Source organism: Perna viridis, chromosome 1 (genome assembly GCF_037379345.1).
Source record: "Perna viridis isolate PV_CMFRI_1.1 ecotype Kerala chromosome 1, ASM3737934v1, whole genome shotgun sequence".
NCBI lineage: Eukaryota > Metazoa > Mollusca > Bivalvia > Mytilida > Mytilidae > Perna > Perna viridis.
Window position 1 is genome coordinate 30005872 of NC_142445.1, and position 8390 is coordinate 30014261.

The 8390-nt window shown below is 29.5% G+C and overlaps 1 long non-coding RNA gene across 1 annotated transcript; it reads left to right on the forward strand.

Annotated features, from left to right (window-relative positions):
- Nucleotides 1-1188: 1188 nt before the first annotated feature.
- Nucleotides 1189-4004, forward strand: LOC148628281 (uncharacterized). Its single transcript, XR_015919405.1, has 4 exons — nt 1189-1318; nt 2803-2859; nt 3352-3423; nt 3997-4004. It is a non-coding gene; the product is annotated as an uncharacterized LOC148628281 (long non-coding RNA).
- Nucleotides 4005-8390: the final 4386 nt, after the last annotated feature.

Consider the following 8390-nt stretch of genomic DNA (forward strand, 5'->3'; position numbering starts at 1 on the left):
CAAAATAGGTGTATACGATTATTTCGACCAACCCATATAAAAATGTATAAGACCATCCGGCTCAATAGTCTAACTGAACGATATCTCCCTAAATTTGTTTTTTAAATTCTCAAAAAAAAATAGTTAGTTCAAGGACTGGAATAATCCAAAAATATTTTACTTGTCGACAATGTTTGGCTTAAAATCTGTAATTGCAGAGCAAACTAACTATGGGGTTTTCTCGTAAGAACTATTAATGTCTTTTTAAAAAAGCACATGAATCGTAAATAAAAGGATTAACTCAGAACAAATAACAATGATGAAATTCTAATCTAGAGAATCGAACAGTTAAGGAACGAATAAATAATGAGATTAATAAGAAGCAAGTAAACTGTTTTATCAGAACTATTTGGACTATATTTGGAATAAAACATTTGGCAATAAGATTACACAAAGTCGCAGTCTCAAAATCAAACTTATAAATGTGATCACGTTGACATATGAACTCGACGAAAATAAAACTGCGACTTGCATCAATATCAACTCATTCAATTTGTTTTCGATTGAAGTTGTAAAAGACAATATTGTATCAAAAAATACCATTGGTTCATCCATGTATAGTCGTTTAGTCGATTAGGAAATAATCAAGTTGTCGTTTCATCGACTTTCCTTACAAAACGGTCTTTAATTATATGCACATGCGACACTGGTACAAACTTTTTAAAATCCAATACGGAATTTTAACATTCAAACTGGTATCAAATAATCCAGATATAAGTAGTCCTAGCCAGTACTATTCCATGATTTTGATTTATCGGTTTGTCATATACGTTTTAATTGAAATGTAAGTAATTATTTTCTTAGCTAATTTATGTTATTAAGTACACGAAAGTATGCTTCTTTATTTCAATAGTCTTACTTGTCGTTTGGTTAATAACACATTTTTCTCTTAAACTCATTCTGTCATTGAGAATCTCAGTTTTCTGGCATATCTTATCTTATGATTACGAACATTTCACAATAAGACGTCTAAAATTTATGATACACAGGGTCTCTGTTTCTCATCACGATCTTGAAACCGTTAAAAACAATATTAAAAGCTTGCATAAACATTTTTTTCTTGGTTCTTTCTTTAAAAGATAAAATTGACTAGTAATATTTGCGTCGTAGTTTTCTTCAAATGAAATAAATGTTGAAATTAAAGCAACACAAAAATCTAACTAATCTAGGCTGGTAAACATGGCTGCTCTTTTCAAACTTTCAGCTATAATTACATTGACAGTTTTTGTGGAATCTTATTCCCTTCGTACATTAGGGAAAGGAGATTTGATGCAACAAGGTCAGTAAAATGATTTATATTAGACAAAATGCATTATCGTAAGAGATATAATTATTTATAAAAAAAAATGAAAAAAAGAACAAAACAAAGCAAAACAAAACAAATGAACACAAGAAGAAAAGAAAAGAACAATTTCAATAGCGAAAATGAATGTTGACATTATGAAAACGTAACAGTGTATTTTTTTTTGTCATAACGCTAATAATTATCATTTCTAGTTATTTCTGGGTATTACGCTTTTGTTTTACTATTTCATCTTCATTTTTACTTATTTTATCCTGTGTCATATTCCATAATAATCGGGCAGTGGGTGAAACATTAAATGGAAAAAACCAACCATGTTTTAAACTTTAATTTGACTATTTGCAAAATCAGAATCAAGGAAAAAAGACAATATTTTCCATATCACTTAATCAGTCATAACTCCATTGAAATGCACAGAAAATGAACATTTCAAAGGCAGAAAGCCCTATCGATTGTTTTCCTTACATTTTATTGAAACATTTCTCAGCTAATCCAGTGGTGTAGAGATCAAATTATGGTCTTATCAAATTAAGACAGCATCCAGGAGTAAAACTATATTGTCAGATCGGTGGAGTTTATGCATGAATGTGTTTTTTTCTCCAATTTAGCCTGATTCATACAAACAACTCAGACATGCAATAACAAGCATAAGTCAAATTTGACGACGTTAGATTATAGAATTACCGTTTATTGAAATATACAAACTTAACTCAAACAGTTAATAATTGAGATAAAATGGAACCCGATTTCATTTGACATACATTACATGTTTATGTCAATAGTGCTAGGTGTGTATCTTACATCACAAGTGGTATTTACTCTAATAATACTCCAATAAAAGGTTCATGTTATATTTTGTAAATTAATACTTTTTCAATTGATTTGTCTTAATATGTAATTGCTATTTTCTTTTGTACAAATCGACTCTCGGCCCTAAACATGATTTATTTATCTACTGTTTCATATTTCTTAAAAGTAGTGATTTGTTAGTTCTAGTTGTTCAAAATATGAGTTTTTGAAAGAAATGCCGGAAGATGTAATACAATTAGTATGATATTAAGTACAAATTTTGGGGACATTTTGGCGGTACCCTTGGTCTACTTCCTTAAACTCTTGATTAATTTGTAGATTATTTCAAATTAAATATTTATTTGGAACAGAATGAAATATATCTAAGGTACAAAAAATTACTTAGCTGCTTATATGAAATTATTGTTCAATGGTTTACACAATCATGCCATTGTATTATTGAGGAATGTTTTAGATTGGTTATCATGAAAGCATATAACACTATGTGTAGTGTCAAGACGTTAGCTGTTCATATAACGAGAATGGGTCTGGTACATATACCAAAGAGACAACCCTACAGGGATGAAAATGTCAAACTAAGCCATATACACTACTGTCGCTCACGAAGATGACTTTTTTATATGTTATTTTTATTTCATGATAAATTCCAGACAAGGTGGATTCATTAACAAACAGATCTATAGACGATTTTATGAAAGAACTTCATGGTATGTAACAATAAATTTCTACTCGAATATTCAATTTAACGTCGAATTCAATTATATAAAACTTTCAGAGACTAGAGCCCTGTCTAAATGTTGGTAAATCAAACATTCAAACACATTATTGTTATTATTATTATTATTATTATTATTATTATTAATGTGATGTGAAAGCACTATTGTTCGTGGGGTACCTATCTTACACATAAATGAAATATAGTTTTGAATTTGCATATAGAAACTCTAATTATAAGAATGTTTCAGTAAGGAAAAATGTCGATGTAAAGGCATGTAGCATTTCAGTCATTGTTTACTTTCAATTACAACTATTGGGTAGTTCATTTTCAAGTAAGAAACTACAGAATCAGAATCTCAAATTAACATTATTGTTATACGTGCGCAGCACAATTAATCACCTGCATGTCTTAATGCCTCGAGGTTTTATATAGTATCGCCGACATTTATGGACATTTGAAATGTATACAATATCAATTTCAGGGTCATGTCTAGGGGTTAACCCTGAAACACAGCCAGATCAATTATTGAAATATTCAACATTCATTTTTAATCGTAAGTTGTTTTTTTCTCTTTTGTAAATGAACTAGATGTACAATATACATATACGTTTAATTGGTTTAGAACTGATTTGTCCATCGTGTCATTGTTAAAGACTTCCATTAAAAAAATGTTCTACGGTACATGTGAAAATCCCAATGTAGACTTTTAAAAATATCAAGAGCCTGACTACGTAAAGTAATCCGGGTGTCATTTTTGAGAAAAATGGCAAATAGTTATGAAGGCTTAAAAGGCACATGCATAGAAACAAATTTGGCACCCCCCCCCCAAAAAAAAAAAGAAAAAAAAAAAATAGTCTTATCCAATAAGCCATATTTCCCGATTTGATAAAGTATTGCCAAGGTGTTCAAAATATAAAGCAAAATGTGGATGTATTTATCTAGTGTGTTTGGGGGTCTACATCCTCAACTTAATCGCCTAAATCATTATAACTTTATTAATTTCATGTTGTACTTGAAATATATAAATGATAAATAAAAGTTTTGCAAATGATCAGTAATCACAGAAGAGCACTTCAAAATTTACCTATTTTGTTGTATAATTGATGGTGTTTTTTTTTTTTTAAAGATTATTAGACTGGACACTATTAGGTTTCCTGTAGACCCCCATTCATCTTCATTACCTAGCTATCCTTATAATTTGATACATGAAGTATAAAAAAAAATATTTTCAAGAAAATCAGTTGGCATTTTTCATATTAATTTTTTAAGGTTTCAGTTTTATTGTTCAATTATTTAATGATGGACCTTTTGTTAAGTTTAACTTGCTTTTATGTACACATATGTAGTATTTCATAAAATATGAGCATACATGTATATGTTTTCCAAAAAAAACATGAGGTTTGCATTGATAATATAATTCAAAGTTTAAAAATATGAAAGATCTTACCCCTACCCCTAGAAATCTTTGAAAACTAATTTAAAAAAATCCCACTCTTTTTCATAATACTCAAAAGAAAACTTATTGACGCGATTGTCAATGTATGTGAATATAGTACAAAGCATACTTTTAGAACAATAAGAAGTGTATTTACATTGCAAGAAATCTAGGGAAAATTTTGAGGGGACATTTTGAGATTTTTGTTTTTCTTACATCTGAGTAATAAATATTTAGGTTAAATTCATGTGTATAACGTACGCTTTTCATGTATCCCAAACGGATTTTTTTTAACAAATGATAACTGGCTATGTAATAATTCCAAGATTTTAATCAAGAAAATCGAGAAAAAATTCTACCTCTTCCCAATGACTTTTAAAGGTCAGAATATCCCTTTGGTCGTTAACCAAAAATAGTGTGCAAAATTTTAACTATTCTGTAAGATTGATTTATTTGTTTATATTTACTAAAGTATCTGTTGCATATCAAATAAAATGATACCAGTTTTAGGACGCACACCATGCATAGTTCAGCAATTAGCTTCATCAGGTATGAACGAGGCCAAAAGCTGTTCTGAATTCAAATCATAGTGTAAAGAATTAAAACCAAACGAGATTTAAATAGGAATTCCGAAACCGTCAACTTTGACTGAGAGTGTTGCACCCATGATATGGGCAATATATGCCACTTCTATACAGAATTAATAACGCCTCAAGTAGTTTTGATTGTATGTCTTAGGAATTACAAGGAAAACTCCGAAGATGATATGGGTTTGCCTATTGCATTCCATAATAAGGGATTCATGTTGACTCTGACAAATATCTAGAAGATTTTTCACATTTTGCCAACATGATTCACCCATAACTTGACGGACATTTAATAAAAGTCAGTTGAAAAATATAAGGCAGAATTTACAGAACTTTCTTGTCACCATGTTGTATGTTAACAAAAATTGTTCTTAAAGAGTAATTAAGTGAACCAAAATTTTGCGGAAATAAAAAGAAAACGCAATCAGAGGACAAAGACCAGACAGGGAAAACAGACATACGCAATAAAGAACATAAAATAGCAAAAATGTTACGTACAAAGAAACAAAAGTAAATTAGCAAGTCGTACTCCAATAAAACTGGTAGTATGGACCAGGTAGAGTAATCGTTTTCTGCTTTTCACGGCAGATGCTCATAAAAAGTCAAGTCGGGGTAAACGAAAGAGGAATGTGAAACTATGACACATTGAAGAAATCTGTTCTTATGGTACAAACGGATACACCGTCACTATCCACGACTTCATGATGATGACAACAAAAAAGAGAAATAATTCAAGAAAGTATCTTGGATATCTACAAAGGAAAATGTATAAACTAAAAAAATACTGATATAAATATATGTTGTTTGCGTCCTTAAACGTACTTCTTTCTTTCAAAAAAGTCTCAGAAATATGTTTTTGCTGAGAAAAGCAATACATTTCTGTATTATAATATGATTTCCTGCATAAATCTTGAAAAGGTCGTAATATTAAATGTATTACATTAACCCTTATGCATTATGTAAATGAATATGCTATATTTATTCTGTAAGAGCTACCACACATAATACTTCCAGCAGTATTAAAATCGTTCTCCAAATTCTGGGAAATTTTATCATAAAATTAGGAAAACCTTGTTTCTAAAAATAGAAACGTTAATTTCGGAGAGATTTTTTTATGTGCCAAATGAGTATTTATATAGATATCCTTCAAATAAATAACTCATTTCCTCACCTTTTAAAAGTTGCTCCTGGACAAAATGTGTATATGTGAACGTTTTTTCATAGACAGGCTCTTAACACACGCTTAAAACAAGCGTGCAAAAGTCTTTAATTATCGTATATCTTGTAAGCTGTTTTTCCCATTAAAATATTATAGAATACAGTGCTTGCTGTTACCAGTTTCTTATCTTGTTACATTTCGTGCGTCTTCTGATGACTTATACAATTCCTTCTGATTGTTCCATTATCAAGAAAAACTGAAATATCTAAAGGGTTTCATAAAAAATAAAATAAGCATATTTCGGTAGGTTGAAACACAATGTAATTAAATATTTAGCCTTTGAAGTTATTTACATAATATAGATTGTGAAATGATTCATAATTGGGGCTCTTTTGTATATTTATGTAAAATAGCAGATTTAAACTGTTTTCTTTCGAACTTTGTAAATGCCATTTTGCATGGTCACGTCGACAATTATTTAAAAATGATATATTGTTGGTAACTTTAACAACTTTGTGAATTAGGTTCCATCGGGTCATAATTTATATGTTTTACAGTGAACAGATTAAGTTATGGTTACAAAAGACATTGATAAACCTTAATGTAATACAAACTGTTGCTCTTTAAAATAATTTGTGTGGTGATAATAACATACATATTAAGTAGTAGCCTTTGTAAGAATCACGCAAATTCTGTAAGGTGTGATACACCTAAAAAAGGCGTCACATTTTTATTTTTTGTTATCAAGTTGCTGTATAGGTCTATATGATGAAATGTATAATTATTCATTCCAATCTGTCTGCTCTTAGGAGATAATCCACATTTAAAATCCAACAGTTTCTACTGTATTTTTGTGTCATTTATACAGTTATCCCCCTCCCTTAATGTTGAATTCTATGGTACATTCTATATATTTTTATCTCCTAAGAACAAGGGTGATAAAGCCTCATGGTTCTTTATGTTTACTATGAAATTTTAAACTTTCCGACTATGAAACACACATTTTGCATGATTCTAACGTGGAGTACTACTTTCATAAAATGAGTAAAATACTATTTTCTTGCTTCTGAAAGACCTTTGCTTACTATCCTTATTTAATTAAGATTCCGCTCGAGTATCGGTTCCGTAAATAACTCCTCAAAACTATAATGCCAAATAAAAACATCTTTCACATCTATTGATTTGACTTTTGAACAGAAATCTTGATCGATTATCATAATAAGGTCATAATAAAACAATAAATAAATAAATAAACAAATAAATAAAATCATCATTACTCTCCGATCCTATTTAGTCACTTAACTTTTATTTCCAACCAAACCCAAAACAAAAGAAAAAAAACAAAACAAAAAACAACACTTGATAAAAAAATTCATATTAATTTTGATTTATGTTTTTATTGTAAAATCTTTCTGATCGTCTCAATGCACATAGCTTAATATAATAAATATAATTAAATGAATATTATAATTCCTCATTTATCATTTCATTGTCGTTCGCTTTCTTCTGTGTTTTGTTTAGTTGTATTTTAGTTTGTTTCTTTTCTTCGTTTTGTTCTTCATAAGTCATTAAACATTGAAGTTCCCACATGATCAAGAATTAGTTAATTTTGATTTCAATATTAGTATGCTTTTTGCAATAATGACTGAATGTCATGGGAAGTTTAAAAGGTTTTTAGGTTAAATATATTCCCTTTTACACTATTTGGAAACTTGAAATACATCTTATTATGTCGAAAGAAAGGAAAATATTGTTTTGTATTTTAGATATTACCTTTTAATATAATATTGCCAATAATACCTTTGTATCAATTTAGAATAATTACATCAGCTTTAAGGAATTTTCAGTATTCGATTCAGATAGTTTTCACTCTAAATTTAATTCACTATCTGTGATTTTTATGGAAGCACTTGCTAAAAACATAAAACTTTCCAAAATTCTCTTCCATATCAGTGAGCTCAGCCATCTTAGCCCATTCGCCTTCTACGTCATTATCATGGATCATATCTATGAGGGAGAATGATGATAAATTGGTATTCCAGCATGCCCGGTTGTCATCCAAGCCGAGTTTAAAATCGACGTAATTGTATTGAAATAACTATTATATATGTAATAGATCATCAATTGTTTTCAAATTTTAACTTCTACAAGGTCAATAGCAATTCTAGAGGACAGATAACATGTCGATAACGCTCTCGTAAGCATAAATAATTTTACTTCTGCCCAACTGTTCCGAATCTGTGTTACTCTATTTAACGATGATTGGCATTATTGTGTTTATTGAATAAATAATTTCATTTCAGAAGTAAAACGCTTTCATATTGGATAACAACTTCTGT